The sequence below is a fragment of the Sus scrofa genome, chromosome 2, assembly GCF_054392235.1.
Source record: "Sus scrofa isolate SSC_HxYL_T2T_F1_AM1 chromosome 2, Sscrofa_HxYL_maternal_Yorkshire_Landrace_v2.0, whole genome shotgun sequence".
Lineage (NCBI taxonomy): Eukaryota > Metazoa > Chordata > Mammalia > Artiodactyla > Suidae > Sus > Sus scrofa.
Window position 1 is genome coordinate 30,802,775 of NC_139384.1, and position 21,393 is coordinate 30,824,167.

The 21,393-nt window shown below is 40.5% G+C and overlaps 1 protein-coding gene across 8 annotated transcripts in view; it reads right to left on the reverse strand.

Annotated features, from left to right (window-relative positions):
* HIPK3 (homeodomain interacting protein kinase 3) overlaps positions 1–18,133 on the reverse strand; it is a 105,790-nt gene extending 87,657 nt beyond the window's left edge. For 4 of the 8 annotated variants that reach the window (XM_021083205.2, XM_003122898.7, XM_005661035.4 and 1 more), the window contains exon 1: positions 17,607–18,133. The gene's annotated coding sequence lies outside the window, so the exon portion shown is untranslated. Of the gene's footprint in view, positions 1–16,754; positions 17,122–17,606 lie in introns of those variants that run through there. The other 4 variants (XM_021083206.2, XM_021083203.2, XM_021083204.2 and 1 more) reach the window with 1 other exon arrangement.
* Positions 18,134–21,393: the final 3,260 nt, after the last annotated feature.

A 21,393-nucleotide genomic window follows, 5' to 3' on the forward strand; every position in this document is an offset into this window, starting at 1 on the left:
ATGCAATTTCTTTTTATTTGCAGGGGGTGGGGGGGGATGCAGGCTTCATATGGAAGTTCCCAGGATAGGGCTCGAATTAGAGCTACAGCTGCCAGCCTTTACCATATCAACAGCAACGCAGGATCCAAGCCGAGTCTGCAACCTATACCACAGCTCAAAGCAATGCTGGATCCTCAACTCACTGAGAGAGGCCAGGGATCGAACTCGCATCCTCATGGATACTAGTCGGGTTTGTTACTACTGAGCCATGATGTGAAGTCCTCCCCCCCTCCCCCCCGTCTTTTTTAGAGGCAATTTCTCTAATCACTAGAAACTAAAATTTCACTATGTGGTCCAATAAACCTGACAATAAAAAGGCATTTTCATTCTTGAAAACAGAGAACTTAGACCTAGTCTATACAACAGGAATTTAAAAATGGAACTATATGACTAGCATTATTCAGGCAATAAAAAGTAGTATCTAGTCGCACTGGTTCATTTCTCAATTACTTTGTTTAAAGTACATATTTATAAAAGACAAAAGAGCATGTCTTCTTAGAAATTAAAAAAAACAAGGTGCACTAGAAAGTATGTTTTAGTGTGAATAGTAAATGAGTTTACCACTTCACTGGACATTTTAACTCCTATATCATTAAACAGGTCACTTTACCAGTATTATATCCAGGAAATTACTGACACTAAAACATTTCATGTAAGAGACCTTTTCATATAAATGAACTACCACAAATTGTAAGGCTTCATAAAATAAATCTGCTGTCTCAGGTACCTACAAAACATTTATTTGAAAACACTAAAGTCTTGGGTATTTTCCAGCAGTATTGTGAACAAAGCATCTAGGGAATGTGTTGACTATAACACAAATCAGCCCGTTAAATAACAAGCTTCATCTGACTTAGCAAAACATTCCAACTTTTGGAACAGAAAGTGATCTGTTGGACATTTCAAAGCTGCTAGAATTCACCCTGCCAATACAAGTCTTTACTTTAGAAAGGCTAGAAAAGAGTTAATTAAAAATAGTACTTAGCATATAATTCTCTAGATTTTTTTAAGCTATATAAAATCAAAACTCAGAAATGGAAATACTGACATAAAAGTTGACTAGAAATGAAAAGTTCACTCAAAGCACTCTTTCTTGAAGTAAACTTTAACAATTTAAATCTAGTTTCTAAAACTTAAGTACACAAGAAAATCTTATTTAAATTCGTCACACAATATCTAGTAATACTAATACCTACCAAGGGATCATTAGAAAAATTAAAACAGCTTTATAACTTTAGGTTATGAACAACTCTCTTATTAGAAAGCCAAACGGATTACTTCCTACTTTGTAGGAAATCTGTCCCAAAGAACCACCACAAAACTTTTATTTCTTATAAAAAAATCATGTACCTAACTTTTAAAGCCTGAGTTATTAAAGATTAAGAATGCAAAGGTCAAACGATCCTTACATGAACAACTCTGAAACAATTAAATCAAAGGAAGTTAAATGCTAGATTAATAATTTGATTAAATGTCTGTTGCTGATAAAGCAATATAAAGGAAAAAATTCTGCTGATAAATAAGATTTTTGTAAGAGACGATAGTTCAAAGTTCTAAATGAAGATTTACAGAATCAAAGGTCAAGTTCTACAAAACATTTCTAAATTATAGGCTATGCTAAATAAACAACTTTAAGATTCTCCCTTTGTATTCCCAATACTACAGCATTCTATATTCATAACTGAAAGAGAACCATCATTCCAGAGTGATACTTATTTAAGAACTAAAATCTAAAACCTGTAGAGTGCAGGGAACTCTACTCAATATTCTGTAATAAACAAATATGGGAAAAGAAACTGAAAAAGAATGGATATATGCATAATGGAATCACTTTGCTGAACACCTAAAACTAACAAAACACTGGAAAATCAACTCTACTCCAATATAAAATAAAAATTAAACTTAAAAAAAGTTTAGGGAGTTCCCGTCGTGGCTCAGTGGTTGGCAAACCTGACTAGCACCCATGAGGATGCAGGTTTGATCCCTGGCCTCACTCTCGATTAAGGATCTGGCGTTGCTGTGAGCTATGGTGAGAGCTGTGGTGTAGGTCGCAGACAAGGCTCAGATCGCACGTTGCTGTGACTGTGACTGTGGTATAGGCCGGCCACTACAGCTCCAATTCAACCCCTAGCCTGGGAACCTCCATATGCCACCGGTGCGGCCCTGAAAGACAAAAAAACAAAAAAAAGTCTAAAAACGCGTGAAGTGAGAAGAGAAGCTGACACACACACACAATTTTTCATTTAAGAGCTGAAGAAAAGTATTTACAGCTACTTAAGCTTGATTTTAGTTCTTTTAGGGGCTTGTTTGTTTTTTGTTTTTGTTTTTGTCTTTTTGCCTTTTCTAGGGCCGCTCCCGAGGCACATGGAGGTTCGTAGGCTAGGGGTCCAATCGGAGCTGTAGTCGCCGGCCTACACCACAGCCACAGCAATGCGGGATCCGAGCCACGTCTGTGACCTACACCACAGCTCATGGCAGTACCAGATCCTTAACCCACTGAGCAAGGCCAGGGGTCGAATCTGCAATCTCATGGTTCCTAGTTGGATTCATTAACCACTGAGCCACGATGGGAACTCCTAGTTCTTTTAGTTTTGGAAGAGATCTTTATGAAAGACATTTTAGGGCATGAAAAAATAAACAAAAAAGTCAATGACTTGTTCTTTCCAAATTATGTTAAGACCCTATATGGTCCTGACGTGACCTACACTGTTAAATTCAAAGGTTTTCCCCTCTACAGTTGTGTTCTCTCTATTCATGTTTTGGTTGCCAGCTATACCACTTTAAATAAATGCTATTTTTTTAGAAATTCAGTGAAGTATCTTTAAAAACCCTTCTAATGTAGGAACTTTTAAGTTTCAAATTTTAAATGCTATAGATGTCTTGTGAACTGAGGATGATCTTTCATAATGTCATCAGGAAATCCTGCACTTCAGGAAACTATCCTATCAAGTGAGAAAAAACAGAAGGAACAGAAAAGACTATGTTAGGAAGAATAAAGATCTCATTCTTATTCTCATGACAAATTTGAGGAAGAGAACAAGGCAGAGATTTACAGAAGGTATCCTTAAGAAAGGCAGAAGAAAACTAAAGAACAATGTAATTCATAAAAACCTAAAGAGAAAGAAAAGTTTTTCAAACGTACTGTCAAAAAAATGACTCAAAGAAATGACACTGAATTCTTAGAAATCTATTAGAACTACTTCTGTTGAGCTTGACTACCTCTAATCATTAACTTTTTTAGAGTGACACATTGTTGAGTTGCATGTAATAAGCTGTGAATTAAAACTGCAGATTTTTATGCACTTAGCAAGGGTCACAAATATTTCTTCTACTGGAGTTCCCATCGTGGCGCAGCGGAAATGAATTGACTAGGAACCATAAGGCTTATGGGTTCGATTCCTGACCTCGCTCAGTAGGTTAAGGATCTGGTATTGCTGTGAGTTGTGGTGCAGGTCGAAGATGCAGCTCGGATCTGATGTTGCTGTGGCTGTGGTGTAGGCTGGCAGCTGTAGCTCCAGTTCGACCCCTAGCCTGGGAACCTCTACATGCCACAAGTGCAGCCCTAAAAAGAAAGAAAAAAGGAGTTCCCGTCGTGGCGCAGTGGTTAATGAATCCGACTAGGAACCATGAGGTTGCGGGTTCGGTCCCTGCCCTTGCTCAGTGGGTTAACGATCCGGCGTTTCCATGAGCTGTGGTGTAGGTTGCAGACACGGCTCGGATCCAGCGTTGCTGTGGCTCTGGCGTAGGCCAGTGGCTACAGCTCCGATTCAACCCCTAGCCTGGGAACCTCCATATGCCGCGGGAGCGGCCCAAAGAAATAGCAAAAAGACAGAAAAAAAAAAAAAAAAAAAGAAAGAGAAAAAAACTTCTTCTACTGTAAACCCTACAGAAACACTAAAATATTTTTTCTTTTCTTTCCTTTTTTTTTGTTTTTTTTGTCTTTTTTAGGGCCGCACCTGAAGCATATGGAGGTTCCCAGGCCGGGAGTCGAATCTCAGCTGTAGCCGCCAGCCTACATCAGAGCCACAGCAACACGGGAACCAAGCCGTGTCTGCGACCTACACCCACAGTTCACGGCAACACCGGCTCCTTAACCCACTAAGCAAGGCCAGGGATCCAACCTGCAACTTCATGGTTCCTAGTCAGATTCGTTAACCAATGAGCCATGACGGGAACTCTCAAAATATTTTTTCTATTAATGTAAAAAGCCACACCACCATACATTATATGTATCAGAATTATAATGATAAGAAAAACATTCATAGAACATTCTCTAACACCATACACAAAAATAAACTCAAAATAGATTAAAGACCTAAATGTAAGGCCAGATACTATAAAACTCCTAGAGGAAAAAACAGGCAGAACACTCTGACATAAATCACAGCAACATTTTGTTTGATCCACCTCCTAGAATAATGACAATAAAGACAAAAATAAACCAATGGTTGGAGTTCTCGTCATGGCTGAGCAGAAACAAGTCTGACTAGCATCCATGGGGTCGAAGGTTAGATCCTTGACCTTGCTCAGTGGGTTAAGGATCTGGCATTGCAGTGAGCTGTGGTGGAGGTTGCAGACATGGCTTGGATCCCCTCATTACTGTAGCTGTAGTGTAAGCCAGCGGCTACAGTTCCAGTTCAACCCCTAGCCTGGGAACCTCCACATGCAACTGGTGTGGCCCTAAAAAGACAAAAGACAAATAAATAAATCAATGGGCTCTAATTAAACTCAAAGCTTTCTGCACAGCAAAGAAATCCATTAAAAAATGAAAAGACACTGAATGGGAGAAAAAATTTTCCAAATGATTCAATAGACAATGGTTTACTCTCCAAAATATACAAACTACTCATACAACCCAACAACAAAAAATAACCCAATAGAAAAATGGCAGAAGACCTAAATAGATGTTTCTCCAAAGGAGACATACAGATAGCCAATAGGCACATGAAAAAATGCACATCACTAATTATCACAGAAATGCAAATCAAAACTACAATGATATACCACCTTACACCAGTTAGAGTAGCCATCATTAACAAGTCAACAAACCACAAATGCTGGAGAGGATGTGGAGAAAAGGGAACCCTCCTTCACTGCAGGTGGGAATGTAAATTGGTACTACCACTATGGCAAACAGCAAGGAGGCTCCTCAAAAGGCTAAATATAGAACTACCATATGATCTAGCAATTCTACTCCTGGTCATATATCCTGACAAGCCCTTTCCTTGAAAAAAGATACATGCACCAGCACATTCACTGCAACACTATTCACAACAGACAAGACATGGAAACAACCTAAATATTAATCAACAGATGAATGGATTAAAAGATGTGGTACATATACACAATGGAATACTATTCGGCCATAAAAAAGGACAAAATAATGCCATCAGCAGCATCATGGATGGAACTACAGACTCTCATACTAAGTGAAATAAGTCAGAAAGAGGATAAAAACCATATGATATCACTTATACATAGAGTTTAAAAATGTGGCACAAATGACCTATCTACAAAACAGAAATAGATCATGGACATGGAGGGCACCTTGTGTTTGCCAGGGGGTAGGGGAGGGAAAGGAGGGCTGACAGGGAGTTTGGGGTTGATAGATGCAGACTGTTTCATTTAGAATGGATGGGTGATGGGGTCCTGCTGTGCAGCACAGACAACTGTACCTAGTGTCTTGGGTAAGAACCTGATAGAAAAATGGAAAAAAAAAAAAAAAGGGGGGTGGCTGGGTTACTTTCCTATACAGCAGAAATTGAAAGTATATTGTAAATCAACTATACTTTTTTTTTTTTTTTGTCTTTTCAGGGCCCATCCACGGCATATGAAGCTTCCCAAGCTAGGAGTCAAATCAGATCTGCAGGTGCTGGCCTACGCCACAGCCGTAGCAATGCCAGATCTGACCTGCCTCTGTGACCTACACCACAGCTCATGGCATCGTTGTATGCTTAACCCACTGAGCAAGGCCAGGGATCTAACCTGCATCCTCATGGATGCTAGTCAGATTTGTTTCCGATGAGCCACGACGGGAACTCCTAAACCAACTATACTTTAATAAAAATTAAAAAAAAAAAAGAAAAAAGAGGGGAGTTCCCATCATGGTGGGACATGGCTTGGATCTGGTGTTGCTGTGGCTCTGCTGTAGGCCAGTAGCTATAGCTCCCATTAGACCCCTAGCCTAAGAACCTATATATGCCTCGGGTGCAGCTAAAAAGACAAAAGACAAAGACAGACAGACAGACAGACAGGAGAGAGAGAGAGAGAGAGAGAGAGAGAGAGAGAGAGAGAGAGAGAAAGAGAAAGAAAGAAAGAAAGAAAGAAAGAAAGAAAGAAAGAAAGAAAAGAAAAACATTCAAATTCATCTGGCTAAAGAGACTTTTTTTTTCTTTTCCATCCACATATGGAAGTTCCTAGGCCAGGAATAGAATCCAAGCAGCAGCTGTGACCTATACCACAGCTGCGGCAATGCTGGATCCTTAACCCTCTACACCAGGCCAGGGATTGAACCACACCATTGAGACCTTACCAATGATCCTTAATCCACTGAGCCACAGTGGAATTCCTAAAGAGACTTTTTAATGCCATCAGCATACAAAAAGATTAAAAGATGATTAATAAAGTTTCCTTGAGATTGAAGTTGCCTAATAATATCTAACACATTATAAGTTCAAAATTAAGATTAGTTATTGACCCTGTGGCATAAAATAAAGAAAAACATGCTAAATCATTTGAAAATGGCCACAAAGTAGTTACAGTTTACTGATGAGAAATTTATCTCAGATAACAACTAAAAATTTCTTACTGGCCAAAACTAATCTCATGTCATTTTTCAGGCAAATGCATAAAGATGTTAGGTAGAATCTCAAAATAACAATTACATATTAATTACATATGATGAATACATGAAAATTGTTATTTTAAAACAACGTTAGCACTTAAAATGTTATTTATTCATAGAAACCACACAAATTCAAAAAGTAAAAATATGTGACTCAGTGGGTTACCAACCCAACTAGTATCCATGAGGATGTGGCTTCAATCTCTGGCTTCACTCAGTGGGTTAAGATCCGGCATTGCCCCTAGCTGTGGTGTAGATTCCAGATGCAGCTCCAATCTGGCACTGCTGTAGCACAGGCCGGCAACTGCAGCTCAGATTCAACCCGTAGCCTGGAAACCTCCATAAGCCCCAGGTGCAGCCCTAAAAAGCAAAAAAAATAATAAAAATAAAAATATCACTTAGCCTAAATTATCATTACCTGAAATCAGACCGCTAGAATAGGCAGATTAAGGTAAAATTTAACAAATTTTGACATAAAAACATGAAAAGATACACACTGTTCACTCTAAAAAAAGGTGAAATTTCAGTATGGCAGTCAATATTCAATTCCTATAAATTATAAAATATTCAGGAAAAATAACCCATTCCCTTCAAATCATTCTAATGTACATTTTATTATGCTTACAATCACAAATCATAATACATGTTTAACTTGATGTCAATTTGTTCTCTTACGAGATCTTTACTGTTATTTTGAATAGCTGCGTAATATTCTACTATATGTACATAAGTTGCTTACTACTTTTTTCCATTTTTTATTATATTTAAAAGTTGTAATGAATATTTTCATATAGCTTTTGCACATTCTTAACTTTCTTATTGGATTTTTAAAAAGAGGACATGATTAAAAACTGCCAAATTTTGTTTTTCAAAATACAGTTGTGACTTTTATTTTTAATGCATCCATTAGAAACAAACAGTTTAAGACTTAAAGTTTCAAACATAAAACCACAGTAGAAATGAGTAAGGATACCAAAGAGTAAATGCAGAAAAAGGAACAAATTTGGAACTAAGATAATCAATTCAGTTTGAGCTACCTAGAGTTCAACAGACAGTTCAAAAGGTAAGCTGAAAAGCTCAGAACTGAATAGAGCACACTATGGATGCTAGAGGAGTACATAAACCATGAATAAAAGAAAACTACTGGAGAGCTTAGTAGGCATAATTTCACCAGAGTGGCATGGAGAGAGCTGTACACTGCCAAGGGCTAAGAAGTGAATAAAAATTCAAACAGAGGCCAGAGTACACTTTTTAAAAGTGTGGAAGAAAAAGGAAGATAGGTCCACAGACTTGAGGAAGCACAATTAAAAGACGTCTGCTTAAGGATCCCAGATAACTAATCCCTTTAAAAGGGTGAAGAAAAAAAGGGCCAAGAAAAAAGTGGAAACTCAAGTTTTTGGACAGGATCAAGATGCTGAAAAACACAATTCAGGATGAAATCCACAACAGAGAAAAGGGAGCAACCTTGGAGGGAAGGAGATATTTCTTTTCTTGAGAGAGTAGTGAAAACACAAAGTGTATACTGGTAGAAGTTATGCCCAGAGGTAAAAGGTTGGAAATCTGGATGAAGTTCACACCTGTTGACCTCTATCTGGATAAGTTCACACCTGTTGACCTCTGTGTTAAGAACACACTCATCTGCTAGAATTAAAGAGGTGAGGGGAAAGGTAGGGTTTTGAAAAGCCAAATATATATGTATATGACACACTCACAAGTGCTTCATCTGGGACCTGTCAAACTACTCAATAAAGAAGCTATCCTTTGATTAGAGGATATAGGTAGAGTACAGAATGCCTGTATTTGATTACTTTTATGATAATAATATATTCAATTTCCCAATGTGGGCACTTTCAAGGATATAAAAACCTTTTAAGACATGATCTCTAACCTCAAGGAACAGTTCAGATATTATTTTATATTTTTTAATGTAACCCTCCCCAAAATGTAACATTTTAAGTTACTTTTTAATAGGTTACAAGTGAGGGATTTCATTTTCTTCCAATCAGATTAATAGGAAACAGTTTCAAGCTAGATATACCTTCAGATATGATATACTTTAAAAAGATTTTGTAAGTTACAGAGGAGCCACTGAAAATACTTTAAGCCCTGCCACAGTAGGCTTAGGGCAACTCACAAGGCAAGCATTCCAACTATTTTCTGCTCAAAAGCTACTGGCAAACCAATTACGTTACAGTGCTTCACACCATAAGTTTCCAAGAATTTCACTTTAACTACACATGTATAAAACATCAAAATGATGCCAAATGTCAAATTTCATTAAGTATGTATCATATACAATTATAATAGGGGCAATGCAACACATCTGCCCTTTGCATGACTTTTTTAAGGACCCCAAGCTAAAGAGACTTTTGATTTACATAAATTAAGTACACAAATAAATCCCTTTAAATAATGGCTTCAAAATAAATTACAGCTAACAATTTCAATATTCTCAAAAGCACCTTAAAATAGAATCCCATCTATACCCTGTTTTCATCTTCTTTTTTCTTTCTACAGGTAGCATAAAAATGAGGCTTGTAATCCTAACTGGGAAGGTAATAACAACATAGTCACAAGAGGCAAAACTATTACAGTTTTCTCAGGCAATTCAAGAATTGTGCCTGTCTAGCAGGAAAAACCTTGAGAGAACAAAAGAACTAGACTAACCGTATTTGAGAAGTGACCCTATTCTTCATTTAAATTAACATACAGCATGTCTCTATAAGGCAATTAGACTATTAAAATGGCCAGACTCGATGGAAAGCTTATCACAAAAATAAAATTCACAGAATCTATTTCCTCAAAACAGAGGAAGTAGGTTCCTCTCTTCATTCATAGCATAGCACCTGAACTTAATGAGCACTCATATACATACTAGATAAAACAGCTTTCAAACACATTATTTTATCATTGTTTTAACTGCCATAAAAATCTTTTACACCTTTGTGGCAGTCTGTGATCCAACTACAAAAAATATTTAGAGCACACTAACCAGATCAAAAATTTAATACTTTTGAAGTCAATATTATGCTTACCTAACTTAAAATACAAAACTACAACTAATATACTGTAGAGATACCTATCACCAATGAAACTGATGACAAGCTGGCCCAAAATGTGTGTGTTTGTTTTGTTTTGAGAACGTAGTGAAGCATAGCATCATATATAAGCTATCTAACACATAACCTGTAATTTTCATTGTGATTTTGTATCACTGTACCCTATTTAATCTCAGTAGAAGTTGTCATAAGTTACATATTTAAAACCCTCAGAAGTATTAAATTATACTTTAGAAGAAATGTCACTAGAAAGTCAGGTTCAACTTTCAATATGTTATCAGTCCAACTAACTTATTAAATATTTAAGGCAGTGGCATTATATATCGAAAGCAGTACAGTTTACCAAATCTTGTTGTATTACTAAACAGCTAACACAGTCAAAATATATGCAAGTAACTTTTTTTTTCATGAAGCAAATGAGATTCTTAGGCCTTAAAAAACTACTTTATAAAAGAGGAGACATTTTCGAGGCAAGTTATGTTCAGCAAATATTTCAAAGTTTACTATCCTGTTTTTTTAAAACTGTAAAACTTTTTTTTTTTTTTGTCTTTTTGCCATTTCTTGGGCCGCTCTCGCAGCATATGGAGGTTCCCAGGCTAGGGGTCTAATCGGAGCTGCAGCTGCCGGCCTATACCAGAGCCACATCAAGGTAGGATCCGAGCCATGTCTGTGACCTACACCACAGCTCACGGCAACACCAGATCCTTAACCCACTGAGCGAGGCCAGGGATCGAACCCGCAACCTCATGGTTCCTAGTTGGATTTGTTAACCACTGTGCCACAACGGGAACTCCTGTAAAACATTTTTTAATGTACTAAAAAAATATGCAAGTAAGTAGGAATAAGTTGAAGAATTTGAAGTTAAGCATTTTTAGTAAATCAAATACTTTTCTAAAATTTCTAAAATGGAATAATTGGCTAGTTAAATGCAGCCAAGTTTTATACTTTTTATTAAATCCTAAAGACAGCTGTCTTAGTAAACCATGTGTAATCAAATATCTTTATAATAAATGGCTGCAAAATTTTAAAGGAAGGAGTGACTCATTCTATTGATTTGATTACTTCAATATAAACCATACAAACAAATTTTTTTTTTACCAATGAGAAAGTGCTCCAGCATTAATAATTACACAAAATAAAGAATTTATCTGACCATCCCTTGCAATCCTTTATTTTCAGTGTGACCAAGAATTATTATATAATCAGTCTTTCACAATTTAGGTCCTTTCCTAAAGGAAAAAATACAGCTCAAAGGAGCAAAGTACTATATTTCCCTTAATCTACTCTAAATCTCCATTTTGTTTAGGTGTAACCTTTCCGTTAAATAAATAAATAACAAAGCAGCAAAAGAAATGCAAAATGAAAAAGCATCTAGAAATGTAATCTTTAAAAGAGATGTTCCTCTCAGAAGGTAATAAAAATGTGTGTGACAGAGAAGTCTGGGTTTTAATTGAGTCTGGAAAACTTACATTCATGTATTAACTGCAGCCTAGTTTTATTCCTAAGGATCTCCACAAACTAAAAAAATTATTCTGAGCCTTTTGCAAGAGTTCTTGCTTATTAATTTCCACTGCCAGTTTTTATGTCCCCAAGGTAAGCCATTGCTGCCTCACTCCCCACCCTAGGAAGCCCTCCATGACCATCAGGCATTATCAATAAAAAGAAGGGAAGTCAAGTCCTACTTTGAGCATTGGAGTTCAATAAAGAATAACGTGTATATCAATAATAAAGCCATACTACCTTTAATGTGCCCAATCTCATCTAAAGTATAAAAGCTGAAAAAGAAATCAAAACTACTGGAGTTTCCATGTGATGCAGCCGGTTAAGGACCCGGCATTGTCACTGCTGTGGGTCAGGTCACTACGGTGGTCAGGTTTGATCCCTGGACCCAGGAACATTCACATGCCATGGGAGTGGCCAAAAGAAAAAGAAAAAAAGAAATCAGAATTACCAATTAATTTGGAAGCTCATGCTGGCAAGAGAAAGTCCAAACGGGAGTGTGAAGAGGAATGGAAAGAAACAAAACTGTTCCATTTTATTTTATTTATGTATTTTATTTATTTATTTATTTTATTTTATTTTATTTTTTTTGTATTTTTGCTTTTTCAAAGGCCACACCCTCCGCATATGGAGCGCTAGGGGTCTAATTGGAGCTGTAGCCACCGGCCTACAATCGCAGCTAGGATCCTGGGTTGCTGGGGCTCTGGCGTAGGCTGGTGGCTACAGCTCCGACTCGACCCCTAGCCTGGGAACTTCCATATGCCGAGGGAGTGGGCCAAGAAATGGCAAAAAGACAAAAATAAATAAATAAATAAAAGGTGTTTAAAGGGAGTTTCCATTTTGATGCAACGGAGAGGAATCTGACTAGTATCCATGAGGATGGGGGTTGATCCCTGGCCTTGTTCAGTAGGTTAAGGATCCAGCATTGCTGTGAGCTGTGGTGTAGGTCCCAGATGCGGCTCAGAGCCCATGTTGCTTGGCTGTGGTGTAGGCTGGCAGCTACAGCTCCAATTTGACCCCTGGCCTAGGAACTTCCATGTGCCTTGGATGTGGCCTAAAAAAACCAAAAAAATAAAATAAATTTTTAAAAAGTTAAGTAAAAAAGTATTTAAGGGGGGAAAAATTATTCCCATAAATCAAACTCATCTTGGAGTTCCCAGTGGCCTAGTGGTTAAAGATCCAGCATTGTCACTGCTATGGCTCAGTTTTGATCCCTGGCCTGGGAACTTCCGCATGCCATGGATGCAGCCAACAAAAAACCAAACACATCTGAATGGCAATATGTTTTATGCTCTTCACACTTATTTCAAGTTAGGCCTATAACATAAGATTTTTTAACTGTATGGAAATTTATCTTCCCTAAATTCTACTTAAATAGGAAAATAAGTTGGGGGTACAGGGGCATTAAAAAACTGGCCAAGGATAAGCAGATATTTCACCAGACTGATCGTTCGGCAGGTATTACAGCATATTCTTAATTTTTCCTCCAAGTTCCCACAATATTTCATTGACTTTGTAAGTACGTGAACTCTGGTCTCTAGAAACTTGAATATTTAAATCAAAACAGATTTCCAACTCTTCCAAATCCAATTAAAACAACCTCTTACCATACCCACTACAGCCCAGCTTTCTCTATGTCATCTGCCCTACTATGTTCTCTCCCACATGGTCTCCCTCAGAACTGAAAATTCTTAGGCATTTCCACTGTGACTCAGCAGAAACGAACCCAACTAGGATCCATGGGGATGTGGGTTCAATCCCTGGCCTCGGTCAGTGGGTTAAGGATCCAGTGTTGCCACAAACTGTGGTGGAGGTCACAGCCCCATCTCAGATCTGGCATTGCTACAGCTGTGGTGTAGGCAGGCAGCTGCAGCTCTGATTCCACCCCTAGCCTGGGAACTTCCATATGCCGCAGGTACAGAACTAAAAAAATTAAAAAATTTTTTTAAAAATTAAGAGGAACTGTTCAGGCCAAAATATAATACATTTAAGGGGGAAAAAAATTCCTGGTTTGTTCCATTTCAAAGACTTTTCTATGAGAAAAACACAGCTTTATAAAGTACTGACTTGCCATTAACCACTAAACATAAAAGAAAATCAGTTTAATCACCTAACTATTCCCAAACTACAAACGTCATCCTAAAAATCCCTGTTTCCAATACTCATGAGTTCTTCTTCTTTTTTTTTTTTTTCTTTTTTTCTTTTTAGGGCTACACCTGAGGCATACAGAAATTCCCAGACCAGGGGTCCAATCAGAGCTACAGCTGCTGGCCACAGCCACAGCCAACTCAGGATCTGAGCTGCATCTGCGACCTACACCACTGCTCACAGCAGCGCCAGATCCTTGACTCACTAAGCTAGTTCAGGGATCGAACCCATGTCCTCATGGATACTAGTCGGGTTCATTTCCGCTGCACTACAACAGGAACTCCCCCCAGCAAATTCTTTGAATTCCCACATAAGTAGCAAGTGCAGAGGCTCTAAGACCCTAGCTAGCATACTAGTGGTGCATTTCAAAATCTAGGCAATTTGTTGCCCTGGTCCAGTGACATATGGCCCAAGTATCAACTGAGAACAGCCCGATCTGCTAAACTGGTCAAGGTCTAACTGGACAAACATTTAGGTAAAGTGTGTAACACACCTTCTCTAAATATCTGGTCTATCTTGGTGCTAACTGATTAAGATAAAGTCCAAAAGAAGAGCTATGACAAAGCTACAGAAGCAACGCACAAACATTAAATTGTTCTTCCCCAAACCACTCTTAATTATACCAATCTAACCACAAGAAGTGGACTGTACTTCCCCAAAGTGCTTTGGCTATCCTAAAATTCCCCACTGATTCAAAACTTCTACTCCAAATCTATATCCCTGTTCGACTTGTATTAAATGCTTAAAGGTACTAGACAAGATATGTTTTTTAAGCAATTGAATCCAGAACCAGTAAGAACATTTAAAATAATTTCTTAGACTTAACATATGTATCATGTAGAAAGGATTACCCATGACAGAGCTTTCAGGGAATGGGGGGGGGGGGGCTTAAAAAAATGTAATAAAATACACTGATAGGTTCCGCCATTTTAACAAAGTTCTAGTAGTCTGTCTTCAAAAATAACTTCCAAGTTAAATATACCACACTGAGAGTCTCAACTTCAGACATTAGGCAATTAGGACAGCTGCAAACCCAGAAATTTTACATGAAGATTTCTTTTGGCAGCAACTATATAATCATATAGCAAGTTATTTTGTGTCCTTTCATAGGTAAAAGGCAAGAATAACTCAAGAAAGTTATTTTAAATATGGAGAATTTCAAAGTTCCTTAAATCTAAATATTGACATGACATCTTTTCATCTACAAACTCAAATGTATATAAAGTTGCAATGGAAACTATGTATTTAAAGCCTCTGAAATAAACTTACCACCAATAATGCAATTCTAATCTACCATACTATCATATAACTGCTGCGATCAGAGCATTACATTAAGGAAGTTAACCTCAAAAGCTATCAGAATAAGCCATTCTAACATTCAAACAGAAAATAACTTGCAAACGAATACAGCCTTTCCACTCAATGGATGTGAAACAGGCTTGGGAAACAATATTTTAGCATTCTGAAATTTACATTTTCCCCTTCCTCCCTTCCATATATATGCCATCAACGTTCACATATCAAATATTTAAAACAAAGCTCAATCAAAAGTTCACTTGACAGCTGTTGCTATTTTAAGTTGCAAGAAAAAAAGGGCTTTCAACAACCTGCATTCAACAAATACTTACGTGCCCTGCCAAACTAGCTATAGCAACCTACCTCTGTAATTTGTACCTTATTTTATGATGCCCATGACAGAACACCCAAAAAATTAAAACAGCATGATCTGAAGCTTCTTTTCAAGCATGTTTACAAGAAGAATTATCTCATAAAAACCATCCACTTTTATATGACTCTAAAACTCCATGCCCAGAAGCCAATGACTGGATTATAAGCAAGATAATGACAAGTTCAATGGAAAAGGTATTATGACAATAAACTAGGACTGGCTCACCATGTTGTGATCTGCTTGCCTAATATGTATGTTTAGCTACTGTGGTCAGCAATGTCCAAATATAAATCTGAAACACTTAATGGATGGTTCTGTTCTAGATTTCAAGCTCATTTTATCTTTCTAAAACATAGAAAGGCTCTACACATACACACATATACACACACAAATTTAATATACTGCCTTAAGTATAAAGGAACAAATTATTCAATTTTTCTATAAATACAAAAAAACACAAAATGAGATGTCCAAAAGCTCAAAATATATCTTCACATCTTCTCCTTAACACAATTAAAAACAAGTTTCAAAAATAAAACATCAGGCTGAGCATTCTATTTCATAGAGTTCCCTATACTTTAAAAATACATCCATAAATATTCCAAGAAATGCCTTGGTGATTTAAAAGTAAGGAGCTTTATTTGGTTGGTTACATTTCAACTACTCTTAAGAGGCATAAAGACATAAGGTAGCCAACAAAACTATAAAAACTATGCTTTTAAAAAAGGTCAGGCATATTTTGTTTGCTTAAATACTAAGTTTAATCATGACCTATCAAAATCTTATCATGGCTCATTGTATAAAATTAGCACTGCATTTGCAAGCATAAGCAGAATCTAGACTTATCAAACATATGGTGAGGCTTGCATAGCTTCTGAAAAATTAAATGAGAATACAGGACTAAGGTGTTTTTAGTTGGGTAGCAAACAAAACTCACTGATCCTACTCAAAAGTTTTCATCAAAAAACTGATCAAAATAAGAACCTCCTAAAAATTTAAAAGGTCCAGCAATCAAAACTTTGAAATAAACTGAAACGGTGTGACTATAAATCCTTCCACTTCAGTAACTAACAAGGAAATACCTAAAATAGAAAGAAAAAAAAAATCAGCCGATCTCCAACTACTAACTAGAAGGTACACATAAATACAAGCACAAACTGGTTTACCAGCTAACTTTTCTGGCCCTAGACCAAAGAGACATCAAATAAAGCTGACAATAGAACCAACCATAAGCTTTCCCTGTAAACTGAACGATAATCTGAAAAACTTCACTGTTACTAATAGAAGCACCTTTGAATTAGTTAGAAGCAGCGAACCGACAGGTGGAAAAATAAATTCCAACAGGGCAGGAAGAGGCTGTGGAAACACGGTTCAAGGACTGAACGTGTTGTGACTGCTCTGTTAACAGGTCCAAGGTAATTTACGCACACACCCTTTAGCGCAATTCCTCAAACCCAGATAAGACTGGGAAACAGCTTTGCCGAGAGCCACATACCATTTTAAAACAGCCTTCTCCCTCTCGACAGGAAAACAGACATAGCTCTCCTCCGAGGTCTTTCCGCGAGTTCTCCCAGCGCCGGGAAGGGAAGCGGACGGCCGCCACCGTAACGAGAGAAGCCGGCAACAGACCCGCCGCGCGGCCGCCACGCCTTCCTCCGGCCGCGGCGGGGGACGCGGAGCGACGGATCACATTTCTCCTCCCCAACAATCACACGCACTCACGTCCCCGGAGTGGACACCCTCCAAACCCGCCGCTCGGCGACGCCGGGGACTGGGCCACAAAGCCCGGGACGCAGCCATCGACCGCGGCGCTCAAGTTGCGTGCGTGCGTGTGTTTGTGTTCGTTCCCCTTAATGAAAGACAAGAGGTCTCCGTAGTGACGGCCCAGGCTACGGTGAGGGAAGAGGCCCCCAGTGGGACTAAACAAAACTTCGGTTGCTGGGAAGAGCCGTTGCGCAACCCTGGCAGGGGGCGGCGGGGGGCCGCCCGGCCTGGCCCAGCCCAAGCGCAGCTTCCCGGAGGCTGCGCCACCGCACGCAGGAACCACGCGCGGCCCCGCGTCCGCGGCCTCGCAGGGGGGGGCGCCCGGGCCTCGAGGGAGACGCCTGGACCCGCCACCCCGCGAGGGCCGGGGCGGAAACGCGGAGCACGAGCACGCGGAGCACGAGCGCGCGGAGAACGCGGATGGGGTGCAGTTCGCGCGCCCGGTGCGGGCCGCTCAGGGGATGCCGGGCCCGGCGGGGGTCCGAGGAGAGGTCCGCTGGCCCCTTGACCGCACGCGCGGCCAATGAAGCCAGTTCCCCCGCCCCTAACCCAGGATGGGACGCCCCCCGCCCTGTTCCCTTACCTTCCTAGAGGCCTGCGCTCTCCCCTCGTCGGGCGGCCGCAGCCCTGAGCATGTCCGAGGTGGGTGCGGGGCCGTGCCGGGGACAGGGAGCCAGGCGCTTCAGCAGGCGGCACCACCCAGCCCGGGCTCAGCCCCTCTCCGCGGCCGCTGCCATCTTGTCCTGGCGGCTAAGAAGAAACGGCGAAACACCCTCCCCCGACCGCTGCTGCTGCTGCTCTGGCTGCTGAGCGCCGGGCCCGTCTCCCTCATCTTCTTTCCCAGGGAGATGGGGTGGGGATGGCTCGGCTGGGGCGAGGGGTGGTCAGAGGCCGGCCGGCCGGCCTCCGACTGCTGGGGCCTACGGGCGGCGCGGGGTGCGGGGCCCGCGGCGGTTGAGGCCCATTCCTGACGCCAGGCGAGGAGAAGGAAGACAGCTGGGAGCGGCGGCGACGGCGGGGCCCGCGGCTCGGTATCCTCAGCTCGCCGCGCTGCCGGCAGTCGTCACGGAGGCGGCTGCCGCCGGCCGCCCCAGTCTCGGGCCCCTCCTCTGCGCCCGCCGGCCTCGGTCGCCGCCTCCGCAGCGCCACCGCCCGCCCGGCCGCTCTGCGTGCGGAGCCCGGGCGGCCCAGCTCGGCTCGGGCCGCGGCGCCTCCGCGAAGCCCCTCCCAGGGGCCCGCCCGCCCGCAGCCGCGCCCTTGTAGCTTCGAGCCCGCCTGGCGGCCGGCGTGGGTCCGACCCGCAGCTCCCTCACGCCAGCGCGCCAGCAAAAGCAGCCTCCGCCAACGCCCCCTCTTCTGTTCTGAATCTCACTCTTGGGCCCGCTCCACCAAATATGTGTATTTTTTGAACGATCCTAACCACCAAAGAAAGGATGAAAATGCGGAAGCAGGATTTTACAGGCCTTTCGAAATCCCGTAATCATAGTTTCCCCCTTCTACCCCTTTAGGGTCTGTTTCTTGGCGGTTTTTTTCCTTTTTTTTTAAAGGTTTAATAATAAAGAAAGGGGAAATGTATACAGTGAACAATTCCAGTCGAAAATAAGTCCTACCCGCTCGCCCATCCCAAAGGGTCAACGGTTCGAACTCCAAACCCTCGTACATACATATGAAGTTCACTCACCTCTGCGTTGGTAATTCTCCATCAAGGTAGTCAGTCCCACTCCCAGAGACTAACTAGTTAGCTCCCTCCTGGAAACGAGGAAATCAACAGAATGGCCCATCTCAAACAACGGAATCATAGAACCATAGAATCTTAGGGATGAAAGAACCATAGAGATCCTCGGTCCAAAGTAGGGCGCGGAATCAAACTTCAGGTGACTTGTCCAAGGTTATATAGCCAAGCCCTGGTCTGCACTTCTTTTCCCTAGGAAACAACTGACCTTCTAAATATTTATCATTCATAGTTGATCTTTTTAAATATACCTTTTTTCTCTTCCTTTCTGTCCTGAATTAATGTTTAACGTTTTGGGAACACCTTTCTCTGAGGAATGGAAGTGCCCTCTCTTAGTTTCTTAGAAAATCTTCATTAGGCTTGCCTCTACTGCGCAGGTATTAGTCCCCAGACACTTTCTATAGCCGTAGAGGCAGGGCAAAAGGCGTGGCAAATTGCTGCGTATTTAATTCTACACCTTGACTCCGGGCTGCTTTGCAAGCTGGGAGAAGAGTATTTTGAAGGATGCCTTTAAGGGAAACGGATAGTATGCCTTGAAGCAGTTGGAAGTAGCATTTTCAAAAGAAGGTTGTTTTCAACTTAGGGAGGATAACCAGTTGTAAAGTTTGCCAAAACAGAAAAACAAAACTGTCTGTCTCTCAGAGAGATAGCAGCATGTTAGCCATTCCTTTTTACTTAGTATTTAGTTACTTCTGACTTGTTTAAAAAGCAATAGTTAAAAGAACCAAAAAAAGGATAAAAACATGACTCAAAGAAGAAAGTGACAATAATAGAAAAATCTGTAAGTGAAACAAGGAAAATATTCAACTAGAACTTCAAACCTTCAGAATTTTTGCAAAACATTTATCTGGGTCACCTCTAATGGGAAGCTTCCATTCTCATAAGGCACTGCTACATATATGCAGGAAGCTGAAAAGGGCGAAGGATTTTTTTTTTTTTAACTTTCTATCCTTGGCATTGGCACTATATATACCGCAAGTTCCAGGAGGAGATCCTGTACCAAAAAAAAAAAAAAAAAATTTGTTTTTATCATTGTATTGTGAGTCCCCAACACACTGATTTATACTAAGTCCTTAGCAAATGTTGCTAGACAAACTAACACTATTAGTTCAAGTCTTTTTTTTTTCCCGTTTATACCTATTGTGTCCTAACTTAACCTCTTTACCATCAGTCTCTTCCCTCTCTAATTCATTATTGGGGGGGTACACCCATGTTGGAAATTCCTTGGCCAGAGATCAAATCCACACCAGAGAAGCACGCTGTGCCCACTGCAGTGAAGACAGATCCTTAACCTGCTCAGCCGCAAGAGAATTCCTCCAATCCATTCTGAACACCACCATCCAGATAATTTGTCAATGTCCTGATTTAACTAGTATGTGAACTTTGTAAAAAAAAAAAAAAGCAAAAGAGAATATTTCAGCGTAAAGTTTTTTTAATGTAGACTTCTAAATTGCATGTGAAAAAAAGTATCTTTTCATTCAAAAATAGTATTTGGGGAGTTCCCGTCGTGGCTCAGTGGTTAACAAATCTGACTAGGGACCATGAAGTTGTGGGTTCAATCCTTGGCCTTGCTCAGTGGGTTAAGGATCCGGTGTTGCCATGAGCTGTGGTGTAGGTTGCAGACAAGGCTCAGATCCCAAGTTGCTGTGGTTCTGGTGTAGGCCAGCGGCTACAGCTCTGATTGGACCCCTAGCCTGGGAACCTCCGTGTGCTGCAGGAGCCGCCCTAGAAATGGCAAAAAGACAAAAACAAACAGACAATAAAAACAAAAAAATAGTACTTAAATACTATGTAGAGGCACTGTGCTACGATCTGAGAATACAGTGGTGAAAAGGAAGGCAAACTGTGAGCTTATATTCTCTTGAGAAAGTTGGCTATTATACAAATAATTAGTACTAATGATAAGCACTATAAAAAAGAGAAGTGCAGGGTGCAATAAGGAAACAGAACAGGAGGACCTAATCAAATGGGAAGGTGGGGAAACCACGGAAAGTCTGGTTCATTTCTCAGGACTCAGCTAAACACTCACTTCCTCAGGGAAGAATCTCCTGACTCCTCTGACTAAGCCATATTCCCATGTAGCTTTCCTTTGTAGCATTTTTCTCAGCTGCCATTTTATTTATTTTCTGGTTGCTTGATTAATGTCTACCTCTTCCACTAGTATGAAAGCTCTGCAAAAGTAGAGAGCACATTTGTTTTGTGCTCTATTGTATCCTCAGCACCAAGGCAGTGGTACCCAGTAGATCATCAACAGGACCAGCTACAGACAGGACTTGGCCCAGTGCAAAATGAAAAAGCAGGTCCCCTTGTTAGAAATTATTAAATATTTCAAAGTGGTGACAGAAGAGCATTAAACCAATCCTGGAGACTTCCCCAGCACAGGACTATGTGCATCTACACAGGTTGAAAGAGTAAATTAATGTTGAGATCTAAAGCTGTGTAGGAATTCACCCAAAGAGAGAACACTTGAGGGCAGAAGATAAGATCTACGCAAAAGTGGTTTAGAAAAAGAAAGTGATAGGAGTTCCCGTCATGGCTCAGCAGAAACGAATCCAACTAGGAACCATGAGGTTTTGGGTTTGATCCCTGGCCTTACTCGGTGGGTTAAGGATCCAGCGTTGTCCCTGAACTGTGGTGT